Source organism: Arvicanthis niloticus, chromosome 8 (genome assembly GCF_011762505.2).
Source record: "Arvicanthis niloticus isolate mArvNil1 chromosome 8, mArvNil1.pat.X, whole genome shotgun sequence".
In the NCBI taxonomy this organism is placed as follows: Eukaryota; Metazoa; Chordata; class Mammalia; order Rodentia; family Muridae; genus Arvicanthis; species Arvicanthis niloticus.
Genome location: NC_047665.1, coordinates 22,259,651 through 22,276,015, shown reverse-complemented (window position 1 = coordinate 22,276,015; position 16,365 = coordinate 22,259,651). Strand labels below are relative to the sequence as shown.

The 16,365-nt window shown below is 44.7% G+C and overlaps 1 protein-coding gene across 12 annotated transcripts in view; it reads right to left on the bottom strand.

The window, feature by feature from the left end:
* Positions 1-9,492, bottom strand: part of Mak (male germ cell associated kinase) — a 51,074-nt gene extending 41,582 nt beyond the window's left edge. For 6 of the 12 annotated variants that reach the window (XM_034510021.2, XM_076939142.1, XM_076939146.1 and 3 more), the window contains exon 1: positions 9,253-9,407. The gene's annotated coding sequence lies outside the window, so the exon portion shown is untranslated. Of the gene's footprint in view, positions 1-7,719; positions 7,839-9,252 lie in introns of those variants that run through there. The other 6 variants (XM_034510020.2, XM_034510025.2, XM_034510027.2 and 3 more) reach the window with 4 other exon arrangements.
* Positions 9,493-16,365: the final 6,873 nt, after the last annotated feature.

The window sequence follows — 16,365 nt, the reverse complement described above, 5'->3', positions numbered from 1 at the left end:
ATATAAAACAAGACATGGAGGGAAGAGTAACATAGAGAAACTTCTTACTTCACTTAAATGACATGCCACTGTCCTTTACATTAAACCAAGAAACATTTAAGTGTAATTATGAATACATTCATACAAAGAAATGGGAGACGCAAACCCTTTTTACATCCAGGCATGTGAGGCAGGCAAGCAGAGAAGACAGATTAGCCTGGGTCTCTGTTTGGCTTTGGGTGATGCTCGCCCACCCTCTCTTGCAACAATGTGCTCGCTCAGCAACCCTGTTCCTTCACCTGCACATATGCACTCACGTACCTTTCTAAATAATGCATCTAGCAAATCAGACCCCCCTTGAATCCCACCGGCCCCAGGTCACATGTACTCCCAGCTCTGAACAACAGTGTAGATTTTTCCACCCCTAGTTACAAAAGAAAATCACATTTAACAGTTTCTATTCTACTTAACTCTATTCCCAACATATATTGGGCACCAAGGATAGAGGGGTGGATGTGGCCGGAAGTGGTGTGCATGCACAGTGATGATCAACTGTGTCCTCATGGGAACTTTTAGGTGAATCCATGACTTACCATCTAAAGCCCGGGCGTATGTGGGCATGAGTGTGATTAAAATAGGAAACATTACGGGGAGGAGCAGGCACAGCCGACAGAATGAATACATGGTCCAATCTACCAATCAAAAGTGAGAACCATGCCAATGTTGCCTCTTAGTCACTAGCACCTCCTCCTCTTGAGCCCCTGGGCAAGCTGAGTCCCTGAGCACTCCCACTTGTCAAGTTCACTGTCAACCTTCACGGTGGACCCTCTCTGATCTATAATCTTGCTTTGCTGTTTGCAAATCTGTGTGAGCTCTTACTTTCAGTTCTTTGGATAAGAAGCAAAGAACCAGGAAACACCCACCCTAGACCCCAACCACCAATAGCATGTTGCACGTGTATATATGAGCACATGCACATGTTTATTTAGGAATGTATGTGATGGGATTTAAGAGACACACCTGCAAAGCTGTGGAACGCTGCGTTGCACTGAATTACTGAGTCTGAGTTAGAGGACTGAGGATTGGGGTTGGAGATGCAGCTCAGGTGGCAGAGAGCCTGCCCAGCACACTCAGAGCTCTGGGCTGGATCCCCAGTACTGGCTGGTGCGAGTACCTGGAATCCCAGCACCCAGGAACTGGAAACAAGAGGATCAGCAGCTCAAGGTTTTTCTCCTGTATACAACAAGTTTGAAGACACTCTGGAACACAGGAGACTCAGTCTTCAAACAAACAAACAAACAAACCCAAAAAGCGGACTAAGGCTCACCTGGCTTCCAAACTCCTATGTAATGGTTTGAAAACCTTTTGATGGACCAAGGTAACTAAAAAAAAAGAGCAGTCCAGCTCTAAAGAGCTATGAAACTATGAATATATACCTTGAAAATTATTTATTATGGACCCGGGACCCATGTTAGTAGAAGGAGAGAAATGATTCCCACAAAATGTCTTTCTCCCCCCCCCCCACACGCACACTCATACATGTAATAAAACTATTGGTGGTACAGGGCACTGAACGCAGGGCCTTGCACGTGCTAGGCAAACACTCAACAACTGATCTACACCCTCGGCCTGAATATGTATTTTCAAAAACCTTGAACTTCTCCCACTAACAGACCAGCTCTGTAATTATAGCAAAAAGAAAAACGGAAAAAAAAAAAGATAGGTCACTGGTTGCTGACAGACACATATTCTCTTGCAACTGAGAGTAAAACAACTGACAGCAAAACAAGTAAAACAAAAGGCTTGGCCGACTGACTGCTTTTCTCACAAGTTCCTCACAAGATCACGATTTTCTCACAAGTTTTCTCACAAGTTTTCTCACAAGATCACAATTACTCTTTGTCCTCACGACACGTGGCTGGCATTAAGATGGCATGGATATGGCAAATAAATGACCCGCGTCATCCTGTGGCAGTGTCCTGAAGCTCCCGCATCCTCTCACCAACGTCAGGGAGATGCTCAGAAACCCCTGCTCACTTCTTTGCACAACAGAAACCCCGGGGAAACTTTCTGGAAAGGAACTCAATTATTTGAGGCTTTCCATCTTCCAGGGATTCAAGCCGCAGAAGTAAGTCTGTGAGGTTCCTGAAAGTCATTATGTCCTTCATCGACGGCAAGTGCTTTCCTCTAAATAACTGCTAATCTGCACTGAAACTAGTATAGTCTGTAGCTTAACCAAGAAATAGAATTAACACAGAGCAAGAGAGTCCAATTCTGTCCTTCCTGTGCAGAATCTGACAGCCCTCCCCTGACTGGCCACGCCCCATGCGGCTCAGTCCTGGCCCCACTTGGTCATGTGACTTGTTCTGGCCAATAAACTATGAACAGAAGCAGTGGGGTCAGAGATGAGACTGTCCCCTGCAGGCTGCTGTTCAGTGTAGGTCCTGGGGTAAGGAAGACAAGCAGAATGAGGACGCAGCCAGTCAGGGATGGGAGAGCGAAACAGGCTTTGAAGATGCATCATTTGTCATTAGAGTAACAACAACAGTGACCAACAAATAACCTAGGATCCCTATTGCTCTCTGTTCATTCAGTCAGGACCTGTAGTGTCTCGCGGGCCGCCCCACCCCCACCCCCAACCCTCTTCGGTATAGAGTCCAGGGTGTGGTCCCTTACTGCATTTACTGGTCAAGTGGCCATAGAGCTTTCAAGTGACCAGTTTGAAGTTGTCCACAAAGTAACCATTTTCAGATCTGTTGTGGCTGTACTTGAGGTTTTCATTAAATAACTGGAATTTACTTTTAAATATTATTTGAATATTTAATAATTGCTTTATACCATTTTTTTAAATTTCAAAAATACAGACTTGTATTAAAACAATCCAAGGGGCAGAGTGTGGCTCCAGACTAGGACCATGTGCTCTCCTATGTGTGTGTGGGAACAGAAATGACTTAGGTTTAAATGTTTCAGAACTTTGGAATGTTTACATACACACTGTGTTGAAGCAGCTTAAGGATAGAATTTATAAGCCTGAAATCCACGAATGTTTTGTGTATACCTTCACCACATTGCAGGTAACTTTACATAGTGCTTTAGTGAGTTTGAGGTTTCAGTGCGTCAGGTGACTGTCACGTGAAGTAAGTTGTGTAATTTTCTACTTTTGGGATTAAAGCCTAACACACAAAAAGTTAGGTTTTGCAACATGATGGACTTCCTATTTCTGGATTAGTTGCTCAATTTATATTTATTAAGTAGTCAGATGAGAACAGTATTGCCATACATAGATCTAACAAAAATTTGTCAACATGTATGTGAAACTCTTGAGAGAGTATGGGATTAAGACATTTCCACATTTAAAAAAAAAAGCAACATGGCAGTCACACATCTATGTCACCGATGCCTTCAAGTAGCATCTCCATGTACCTGTAAACAAATATATGGAAAGTATAAAGAACAAAATGGACAGAGAAGGGAAGGGCCTCCTGTCATTCAGCTCCTACTGTTACAAATGAATCTATACAGCTTTATTCTAAAAATTTCATTTTTCCAGAGCTCTGTGGGCTTCAAAACCACAGCTCAGGATGCACTGGAATGGTTCTGGAAGTCTCTTAGGCTCCAGTAAGTCTTGGTTTTATAACTAATTGGACAAAACAAGGCACAGCCTAACCGTGCTCTGTGCAGCAAGGATGCTCACCGCTTTCCTCTGTTGTTCTGATTTTATTCTGCATTTCAAGAGACTGTCTTTCAACATGTGTCTCTTGATTGTTCTTGGCTTTTAGAAATCTCTCATTGGGCCAGAGACTTTATGCTTAGTCTTCAAATAGCACCACTAGAAGACAGCTTTCTCTACAATGTCCCTTACAGCTCAGGATGACTTTGCTCCTGCTGTAGCACTTTTCACTCTGAGGTAACACTCAGAGATGCTTCTCTCTGATGTGCAGTAACCAGGACGTAACAAGCATGCGTCCTAGCTGTCAAAGTCCCCATGCCTTCGGAAAACAGGCTCTCTGAGCCCTCTCACTGTTCAAAGCATGCACCATAGCAAAATCACGTGGTTCTTTGTTTTCAGGGATGTATCTGGAATGTTGTGAGGCTTTTAGATCATGGGGAGTGTCTATGAATGTAACACTTCTTCAGAGAGGAAACATTTTCTTCAAAGATGCACGGAAACAGTTAGGCTGTGTAACTCCATAGTAAGACTGTGCATTTGTAAGGCGCCATTTGTATTTAGGGTTCCTTCATCTTCCTCAGCTTATGCCTAGGTGTAAGGTCCTAAGGAATGACAACAAATGGTTTTTAGTTTGCCTGAAAAAAAATGACAGTTTTCCTAAACAGTCTCTATGCTATACAAAGATACCAATCAAAATATCAAGGTATCAATGTAGAAAAAATTACTGTAGAAATTACATCCTAAGTGTAGATTTACAAAAAGATTTATTAGTGTATTTGATATATATCAATGTATATGGATGTTTTGTCTGCATATACGTCTGCACATCAGAAGAAGGCACAGGACACTATGGGGCCACAGTTATAGATGGCATGTGGGTGCTAGGATTCGAATTCAAGATCTTTGGAAGAGTAGCCAGGGCTCTTAACTGACAAGTCATCTCTCTAACCCTGATGTTTCTTAACTGAAATGCTTATTTTTTCCTTTTCCCACACAAGCAAACACAACTCTGAAAAGTGTTTTGTGGTGCTTGTTGTGTTTTGTGCCATGTGCTATGATTTAGCAGTGCACAGACTAAGACACAATTGACTTTATTCCAGTTACTTCTGCAGCTGAACACAGCACTTCAGATTGCTGCCCTGTCTTCCCAGCCAGCCCCACCTCCCAGGGGCACACATCTGTCTTTGGAGGAAATCTGTTCTCCTCAGAGAGAGGTGTATCAATGGTTTCTGGTTAAGTAACAACACGGAGCATTTTATTTAGGCCAAAGGCTGCACACAGCCTTCTCCTTGATAATAAGAATGTAAAACAAACCCACTGGGAGTTGAATGAACTGATTATGACCAATCATAGAATCAAGGACAAAGTTGATCTGATGCTCAAGTTAGGTTTGAAAGTCTTTGGTTTCTGAGTATGATATCTAACTTATAAACTCCATTTTTGGGCTTTAAAAAGTTGCTGCACTTCAAGAAGGAAGAACCCTTTTGTTCCAAAGCTACACAGCCTCTGTACCATACCTCAGCCGTAAGACTCCTGGAAATATCAGCATAAGAACTGTCAGTGGACAGAGGTCTGGGCTGTCAGTGGACAGGGGCCTGCAGTTGTCAGTGGACAGGGGCCTGCTGGGCTGTCAGTGGACAGGGGCCTGCAGTTGTCAGTGGACAGGACCTGAAGTTGTCATTGGACAGGACCTGCAGCTGTCAGTGGACAGGACCTGCAGCTGTCAGTGGACAGGGTCCTGCAGTTGTCAGTGGACAGGACCTGCAGTTGTCAGTGGACAGGGCTTGCAGTTGTCAGTGGACAGGACCTGAAGTTGTCAGTGGACAGGACCTGCAGCTGTCAGTGGACAGGACCTGCAGCTGTCAGTGGACAGGACCTGCAGTTGTCAGTGGACAGGACCTGCAGTTGTCAGTGGACAGGACCTGCAGTTGTCAGTGGACAGGACCTGCAGTTGTCAGTGGACAAGGGATTGCAGTTGTCAGTGAACAGGGGACTGCAGTTGTCAGTGAACAGGAGCCTGCAGCTGGCAGTGGACAGGGGCCTGCAGTTGTCAGTGGACAGGGGACAGCAGTTGTCAGAGGACAGGGGCCTGTGGTACCAGCCACTCTCTACCTTGAAACTTGGAGTTACACCTGGATCACCCTGGTTTCTGGAAAGAGACTAAAAAGTTCCTGGAAGCAGTGAAGAGGAAGAAAGTTCTAGACACTAGAACCTGGAGAGTTTAGGCAGAAAAAGTCTACACGACACATTGTCATAAAAATAATGTAATTCTTGGGCTGGAGAGATGGCTCAGTGGTTAAGAGCCCTTGTTGTTCTTGCAGAGGACCCAGGCTTGATTCCCAGCACCCACATGGCAGTTCACAACTCCAGGTACAGATTGCAGGCAACACACAGACATACATGCAAGCAAACCACTCATACGCATAAGATAGAAATAAGTAAATCTTCAAAATTAAAGGATGTACTTCTGGACTACACTGGTGTGGGCACTGGAGAATTGGCTCTGTAAGTAACAGGCACTGCTTTGGAAGCATGAGGATCTGAGTGTGGACATCCAGCATCCACAGGAAAACCTGGGTGTGGTCACATGTGCCTGTAGCCCCTGGGCTTTGGGAGGCAGTGGCCGGACCACCCCTGGTGACACCAGCTTCCAGCTTAGTCCAGGTTCAGGTGAGAGCCCTGTCTTATGGGGAGAGAAGTAAAGCTGGACACCTGGCCTCTGTACACACACTGCACACATGGATAGAATGGTGTGATAGACATCCTTTTACTCAATTATGTTCCTGATAACGGCTAACAGAGCACAAAGCGTTCAGAGCGTGAGGGGGAAGAGTCACAGAGGTAGTCCTGAGGAGGGACACACTGCTTTAGGAGAGACCAGAAAAGGAATGTTTGTGAGCAAAGATGTAGAGAAGAGGGTGGGCTTCGGGCACCCAGAAGCCAGAAGGTAGATGCAGAGGGTAAGACTGCGCCTGAATAAGCAGGAAAAACCACTTAGCGGCCACTTCAGAACCTGGAAGATGAGCTGTGTCATCTTCCAACCACTACTCAGACCATCAACCACCGGTGTCACCACCTCCAAGTGGAGGACCACCCTGCTTATTTGTGCCCTGCGCTCACAGTCAGCAGACCACCCACCCAACGATGGCTCTCTGCTCTGGAAGCTGAATCATGTTTGATGAAGCTATTCTGCAAACTTAATTTCTCAAGCCACATTAACCAACCTCCAAATAAACAATGGAAATGAAAATTCTATTTTGAGGACTCAGGTGGAAGAGGCTGGACTTATATCAGAGGAACGGTCAGCGGGGATCACAGCTATGTCTCGGTGGCGTGCTTGGGATGAAATATAGATAGATGGCGCAGATGTCAATGGATAATTAAAAGGTCAGATCTGTGAGAATCAGTCAGTTTGAAACCTTACCTTCTCTTTAGGTAAAACATGCTGGTGTCCTACGCTTCCTGTCAAATGATTTTGGAAGGCTTCACCTGAGTCATATTAACTATAAAGTAAACAGTTTTTCTGGTTGGAAGGTATTTCCTGTTCCTTCCATCCTCTGAAGATATAGGGACAATAACCCAGTGAGAGGAGGCATAGCTGTGAAGGTAGTGTGTGTGCATGCGTGTGTGTGTGTGTGTTTGTGCACGCGTGCTCGTGCGTGCGTGCGTGTGTGTGTGTGTGTGTGTGTGATCTGTCACAAACTGCGAATGTGTGTGCTACCATGTCTGTCTGGTTTGTTTGTTCGTTTGTTTTCACATGAATTCTGCGGATTGAACTCAGGTCCTTACGCTTGTGTGGTGTGGAGCAAGCACCCCCCCATTGCTGATGGTAGAAACCAGCATTCACTGATTGTACTCAATAACTACTTTTACCGGTGTATCGCAGCAAGCCCCCAAACTGATTACTACTCAAAAAAGCACAACCACCTCCCATGGGTCTCCATCTCACACACAGTAACAATGCTGTAAACTATTTATGTAACCCAACTGGTAAGGACTTGGAATTGACGACGGTTCAGCCATAACACTCACTGACTTCCACACAGGTTAAACAAATATTCCATGCTGACCTTAAAAAGGACGATCACTCAGAGTCTCAGCCGTAGAGCCTTGATAAATATTCATTCTCTCATATTTACTTTGATCAAACCGCACAATCACTGCTTAAATGCAGTTACTGTAAAATCTCAACTAGCTAATATGAGATTTAAATAAGATTAAAAAGGATTATCGTGGAAGGGCAGATGGAGGGGAGAATGTGCCTGTCAATCACCCAACAGATGAGGTCAGGATAGGTCTTAGGAGAACACACCATCAGAGCATTTCAAGGCTGCCATTAACTAAGTAAACAAAACTGTAGCACTGAAGAATTGTGCAGCAGCTAAAATCAAAACAGCAAAAACAAAACAAAGATTCCACTTTGGTCAAGTGGCAGGCATACTTACAGAAATCAAAAGAGAGATTATTGTAATGGGAAAAAGAACGATTCCTCTTTCCCTCCTTCCTCTGCCCCTCTCCAGACTGGACCTCATGAAATCCAGACTAGCCTTGAGTTAGGTTAGTCCATTCAGGGTAGCTTTGAATTCTTGGTCTTCCTGCCTTCACCTTCTAAGTGTTAGGACAGACGGAGCCACCACACAGGCAGGAAAAGATTCTGCCTCAGACTGTAAATTTACAAAGCTATCTCTGTGTAAACATTCACAAATTGTTTAAAAATTAATTAATGGACCCACCGCACAGAGAGATCTAGAAAGGGCTGCACAAGGCCAGCTCTGTGGAGAGGGGACGTGTTTCCCTCCCCCATCACTGCCCTAAGTTGGAAGTAACTTCTGCACCTGTACTATTTCTACTCCATTGGTTAAACAAGTGACCTCTATAAGAATCCTTTACCTTTACAACAAATGATAGTGACAATAGATGACATTGCACAGTGACATAAATCCTGTTTCCTGTGTTCCATAGCTGTGCTTCCTTAAAGGTCCAATCTGGCAGTAAAGAGCCAGTCTTTGTCTGGCGCACTCTGATCCTTCGGAACTAAGTTTTCAGGAGCAGATGCTAATGGGGGCTGGGGACAGGGGATTCTGACCCTGGAGGGAGGGTCTCCAGGGACTGAAGAGGACAGCTAGGCTGTCCCTCTGTGCCCTGCCTCAGTTTTCACCTGCATGCAACCTGGAATGCACCAAGGAGGGCTGGAGATAGACCTTCTCTTTCTCCTCCCTCCATTTCCACTTTATAAGATCTGAACACGGTTCTGCTTCTCCGTACCACCGCCCCCTTATCCAATCTCGCGCTTCATCCCTAAAAGTAGTTTCAATGCAACCCAGCACCCTGAGGATGTGTAGGGGATCCAGGACACCAGGCTCAGGCTAGGGATCTCTCTGAAGAGGGGCTGAAGGAAGACAGCGCCAAGAGCCAGAGAGCACTAGAAAGCCTGGAAAACTCTGGGGAAGGCCTGGGGGCCCCTGGGAGCCCTCGGAGCTCTCGGGAGCCTGCGGGAACCTGGGGAGCTTAGTTAGCCCGGGAGCCAGGCCCCTGCCCGCATCCTCTCATCCCCTGGCCCGCCGCACCGCCTTAGGACCCTCCTCCCGCCCACCGGCCCGTACCGGCGTCCAGGTCCCGCCTCCCGGAGGAGAGTAGCCCTGGCTGGTCTGGGCACCGAGGCCACATGCCCGGCGGTTTCGAAGCTCAGGTCGGGCTGGGTCCCGCAGCCTACTCGGGATTACCCGCTGCCGCGGGCAGCTTACCTCGATCGCTCCCTTGTGAAGCTCCAGCGCCGTGTGTGTTTAGTATCCTAGGAAACGGCCAGGGCGCGCCAGCCCGCGCGCCTAACCCGCTTACGCCACGCCCACGGGAGGCGGGGTCGAGATGACATGACACGCCCACCATCGTAAGCCTCGCCTCCGCGAAGGCGGGATTCAGGGAACACCTGGCTAGTTTATTCTACCTGTCAATCTTTTTCAGCCGCTGTTTTTTCTGTTTGTTTGTTTGTTAGGCTTTGTTTTTGTTTTTTTTAAATAACTAACAGTGTTTATTTATTCTTGAAACATTTTTCATTATATAAGTGTCCACTTGAAACTATGCAAATGTATATACTTTTCCTCTATAGGAGGGACTTTCTATATTTTTTGTTGGCTTTCACAATGTAGAAGTAAGGTGATTCAGATCTTGTTAGGAAATATACTGAAAATGACAAGCTATACTACCGCATAGTGAACTTGGATACATATGACTTAGCACATTGGGTGTGTGCTAGGTCCCTTTGTTCCACTGGTACAAAGAAGCAACACTTCACCACCAAGAACAAACCTTACGTGACTACAGCTTAAGAACCAGACTTACAATAATATGTAAATCAAGACAGGAACTAACACACAAATACTGGACACTTTAAAATTGAATAGATCACTCATCAAATACTGTAGAATTAGTTAGCTAAGTCTATCTTTAGAGGGAAATGTTTAATCCTATGTGAAGTAATTTGCATAGCTTGTGTGTCATATGGCTTTAATAAATATGACATGAAGTTGTGCATATTAGACTTTCATTATGAGCTAAGACAGGGACAACAAAATAAATCACTGGGGACGAAAGAGGAAGTAACAGTGGAGATATCCATGAAGGTACAGTGTGATCATGTCAGACAATGAAGACCTGGAGATCTGAAGAAGGCAAGAAGAAAAACAGTCAATGTTCACAAAGACAGTGTGTAGCCCAGGCTAGCCTAGAACTCTCAATCTTTTCTGCTTAATCTCATGAGGGCTGGGATTAAAAGTATGTTCCACCACACCTGCCCAACATACCTTTTACTTCAGCTGCCTGCTTCGCTATAAGCTGTGATAGGGACTATTGATCTACCTCTTCCCACTTCCCGGTGGCACCTAACGAGTCATCCCTGACAGGCTTCTTCCTCCCTGCTCCTGACTCAGGGCTCCCTTGGTTTTTCTCAGTCCCACCAGTGTCCCCTCCTCTCACTCTGCACTAGCTGCTGCTCCCTCATCTGTCACGCTTTTGTCTCCTTGGTTTTTACCATATCACTGTCTAACCCTGTGTGTTCTCTTAATGAATGAATGAAAGCAGACTTGGAAGTCTTGCGGGAGAAGAACAGGCCCAAGACACTGGCCAATATAAGGAGCTGAGATCATCAGGAAACAAGAGGTCATCAGGAGAGACAAGAAGGAGGTGACGCCTTGAAGAGCATCCAGGCAGTCTACAAAGCACAAGCACCCTGGAAGCACAAGGTCTCTCCCAGGCTGCACAAGCCCGAGGACCAGATTTAATGAGTCAAAACTTGACAGCATAAATCCAAGGAAAACCAAAACACACAAAACCATCCACAACACAACTCCAGTACCTAAGGCTCAGGGATGGGAAGGCTATAGGAGCCAGAGGCTTGGGGAGTTTGCTGTAAGACTGTGTCACCTTGGACTGGAAAGATGGCACAGCCATTAAAGGCTAGGCTCACAATCAAAAATCTAAGACTGTGTCGCCTAGTGATGTCAGAAGCTACAACTCACCAACATGACTGCCTAAATGTGAGCTGAACCAGGACAACAACAGTAGATAGGTTGAAGTAGATGGGTCAGAGAGTTGGGTGGAAAGATGGGGGCAGGGGGGAACCGCAAGGTCTCAACCATACACAAAGAACTCCAGGTAAGTAAGGAATGCTGAGAGTGGGAGAGATGTTCTTGAGTTCTGGCCTCCACATATGCATTCAGTGGCTGAACACACACACACACACACACACACACACATCCATACAAATATTCATACACACACAGAGACAGACACACAGAGATAGACACACAGAGATACATACACACAGATACACAGACACACAGAGACTCACACACAGAGAGACAGACAGACATACACAGAGGCACACATACACAAAGAGATAGAGAGGCACACACATACAAACACACACACAAACACATACACACATTCATACAAATATTCATACACACAGAGAGAGACAGACACACAGAGATACATTCACACACACAGATACACAGACACACTCACTCACAGAGAGACAGACAGACATATACAGACACACACACACACAGACACACACTCACACACAGAGAGATAGACAGACATACACAGACACATACACACAGACACACATGCTCACACAGAGATAGACATACATACACAGAGACACACATACACAAAGAGATAGAGAGGTACGCACACACAAACACAACACAGATACACATATACACACACTAGCATACACAAGCATACACGTAGACACATAAACACAGATACACACACAGGCACACACAGACACACAAACACAGATACACACACAGACACACAGACACAGATACACACACACACACACACACACACACACACACATGCACGCACACGCACATGCACACAGACATTATACCAACAGTGGATATAGTATAAATGAACTTCTAAAGGCGACACTGTGGGGTAAGGAGTGAAACACCACGAGAGAGGGTGATGTAATAACAGGTTTATTTTGGTGTTGGAAATAATGGACTAACCATCTGGTAGCATTAGCTCTAGGTGCTAACACCAGATCTAGGGATTTGAAGAGCCTTGTAGTGTTTACAGATAGTAGCTTCAGTCTCTGTAAGATGTGAATGATACACTTCAGGACTACCCTGGACTTTCCTTGCCCCAGACTTGGAATTAACTGATTCTCTAGATACTCTTGTGTTTCCTTTAAGTAAATGTGTGTGTGTGTTTGGAAACTCCTGGTCCCCAGTGTTTGCATGTGAATTGCTACTTGTAGCGGCTTTCTGGCTTTCTGTGGACAGAGAAGAAAACAGGTTTTAGTGAATCACCTGTTCCTCCCACTCTCCATGCTGGCATCCAGTGTTTGAACATTAATTCTATCAAGCAGTTACTTTGTATTGAAATTACTACAGCAATGTACTAAAGACAGTCACACTTAGGTACCTGCCTTAACAACTTATTCCATAAATAAATCAACATTTCTTTGCATGTTGATTTATTCTTAGAAGACACCTCACAGAGAGTATGCTGTAACAGTCTGTTTTCTTTTTCTTTTTTTTGGGGGGGGGGGTGGGTGGGTGGGTGGGTTTGAGACAGGGTTTCTCTGGGTAGCCCTGGCTGTCCTGGCACTCATTCTGTAGACCAGGCTGGCCTCCAACTCAGAAATCCGCCTACCTCTGCCTCCCAAGTGCTGGGATTAAAGGTGTGCGCCACCACTGCCTGGCTAACAGTCTGTTTTCAAAAGTTACTTCCATTTCTTTTTGTTTTGACTTATATACTTGAGGTTAGGTACATCTATTTCTATTTGTATTTAGTTTCAGTGTTTCCAGCCCATGCATGTGGCAGAACAAATGAGACAGAATGTTTGGAAAGAAAAAGTACAGGGAAAGCACCAGCATGTTTGAGCGTGGGGAGACCTAGAACCACAGAAGTGCTAACTCTCCTAAGCTGATCTGGAATCAACAGATCCCACGAAACCCTGGAAGCGATTCCCCAACAGTTTAACAAACTGATTGTTATTGATAACTGGATCTGGTAGTATATTCCTGTAAACCTAGAACTCTGGAGGCTGACATAGGAGGGTCTTGAGTTTAGGGCCAGCCCGGGTTACATAGTGAGTTCAAGGGCAGCCTGAATTATAAAGTGAGATCCTGTAGAACAACATTGGGGGTTAAGAAGGAGGAGTTGGCGAATATGATCAATGCACACATGTATGTCATTGTCACAGAACAAAGAATAAAGTCAACCACCAACAGAACAAACAGCCCACTTTGAAAACTTAATGAAAGGCCTGAGATGCTCAGGGAAGAATGAATGAAAGAATGAATGAATGAATGAAATGAATGAAAAAACTGAACCACTGTTACATGATCTGCAATAACCCATTGAGCTTGTCTCCCTCTCAGAACGATGGTGCTCATCTTTAATTACAGTTGCCATGGAGACCAAAGTGGTAGGAGCTCAAGGTAAAAGACTGCCTGGAACTCACTTCGAAGCCACTACACTCGATGCCCCACCCTCTTATGACTTTTTATTTTGAGACATGTACGATATTGGTTGTCTCGAAGCTGAAAACCACCCAGTGCAGACAGAAAATGCTCATCAATTATACGTCTTCGAAATATAATATAGAATGGGTTGGAAAAGCTTTTTATTTTTATTGTCAGAATGGATCAGATGTAGCCCAGGCTAGCCTTAAACACACAGTGTAGAAGGCTGGATTTGAACTGCTGAACTTCCAGCCCCTGAGGACCCAGTTTGGAAAGGTGAAATGCTGGTTCCCACTAAGTCTTTCTGAGGGTGCACTCTATTGTCACATAGCCTATTGCCTTTGGAGTCGTACAAACTTTGAGAGTATGTGATGGAGTTGTTCAGCCATGGCACTGAGGAAGGAAGGGGGGAAGGGAGGGGGAAGGGAAGGGAGATGGAGGAGGGGAGAGTGAAGAGGAAAACCAACTTACTTTTCTAAAGCTTCCACTGCCGCCTCCCACTAGTGACACTCACTGGGCTCTCTCTCTCTCTCTCCTTCTCTATGTGCACGCACGAGTGTCCATCGTGCGCACGTGCATGTATGTGCAGGTACACATTCCCACTCACACTCAGAGGCCAAAGTCGGACACCAGGCTCCCACTCTATCAGTCTCTGATGTTACTTCCTTTAGTCAAGGTCTGCCACTGAACCTGGAGTAAGACTGGTGGCCAGCAATCCTCCTGTCTCCGCTCCCCACAGCACTGGGGTCGCAGCACCTGTGGCCACACCTGGCATTTGATGTGGACTCTAAGGGTTCAAATTAGGTTCCTGGCGCTTTAACAGCATGCGCCCTCTCCCTGAGCTGTCTCCTCAGCATCCCGGGGGTCCAAACTTTTAACAGAGAAACACTTGGAGACCCAGACTGTAATACTTGATCGCATCGCAATTTTTAAAATGAGCTACTCACCTCTCTCTCTCTCTCTCTCTCTCTCTCTCTCTCTCTCTCTCTCTCTCTCTCTCTCTCTCTCTCACACACACACACACACACACACACACACACACACACACACTCACTCACCATCTTACCTGGGGGAGAATGCTCATCCCAACTACAATTACGTATAGTATCAATGTTATTGTTATTGCTGTTTTCTTTAATTTTTGTTTAAGCTACATATTCTTGTCACAATAAGATGTTTTAAGAAAACTGGGCAATCTTATTTACATGCTATATCAGGAATAGCCACAAGGTGACACTGTTCTACAATCTCGCTCTCCTCCCTCCCTTTCTTCCAACCATACATCTTTCTTTCTTGAGTTCTTTCTCTTTCTTAATAATAATGTTAACTTAAGGAAGAAAAATGAAATGATACATACCAAGATCAGCAGTATGGAGATACATAGTTTACTTGACTTTCTTATATTCTATGGCTAAATATTGTTTATCAAGTAAGGTGAAAATTAACAGATTAATAGAAAAGTCACCCATCGAATGTTAATGGTTTCATAGCTACTTAATTATTCTTTCCTTAATTCCTTTCTTTCTTGAGTTCTTTCTTTTTTACCTTTTTATCTACCCATTCATCCATCTGTCTGTCTGTCTTTCTATTTTTCTTTCTATGGGAAAGTTACTCAAATTTATTTGTAGAGAAGTTTTGCTTTTTTTAAACTTTCTTTTTTGATTTGTTGAATACTTCATATATGAGTACACTATATTTACATTATTTCCATACCCCCTCCTTCCTCAAATAACTGTCTTGTTCTCTCTAAAAACCTCTGTTGAATTTATGGCCTCTTTTTCTATAATTATTCTTATATATATTTTTTGATACAGTGTCTCACTCTACAATCCAGGCTGGGCTGGAGCTCACCAAACAGTCCAAGAAGGTCTCAGATCACAGTGATCTATCTGCCTTAGCTTCCAGAGTGCTAGGATTACAGGTGTGAACCACCATGCCTGGCTAGGTATTTGCTTTTTGTTTCTCCTTTATCTGAAAATGATTTTTTTCTTTTATATAATATACCCTGATTACAGTTCCCCTTTCCTCTGCTCTTCCCAGTTTCTTCCACCTCCTCTTCCACTGAGATCCACTCCCTTTCTGTCTCTCATCAGACAACAAACAGAGTTCTAAGAAATAATTAATAATAATAATAATGTAAAATAAAATACAATATAGTAAGATAAACTGAACATGTCTGAATTGGACAAAACAAAGAAACACAAGGAAAAGAACCTGAGAAGGCACAAGAATCTGAAACCCACTCAGGAATCTCACAAAAACACTAAACTGGATGCCATAGTGTGTATGCAGAGGATCTGGGGCAGACCTGGTGCAGGACCTGTGAGTTCATATGAGCTTTGCTCAGTTGATTTACAGAGTCTTGCTTTCTTGGTGTTCTCCATCCCCTCTGGCTTTTTACACTCCCTCTGCCTCCTCTTCTGCAGGGTTCCCAGAGTCCTGAGGGGAGAGATTTGGTGGAGACATCCCACTCAGGGTGAAGGGTTTCACAGGCTCTCACTCGGTGCATGTTGTCTGGCTGTTGGTCTCTGTAGTTAGTCCTGTCTGCTGCAGGAGGAAGCTTCTCTGACGATGGCTGAGCAAGGCACTGGTCTGTGTACAGCATAATGTCATTAGAAGTCATTTTATTGATGGCTTCCTTTTGATAGATGAGTGGCATTTTGTTTACCCTAGGTCCTGGGGCTATCAAGTCTAGGTTCTTGGTCAGCTATGGGAATTTCCTGGTGGGATTGT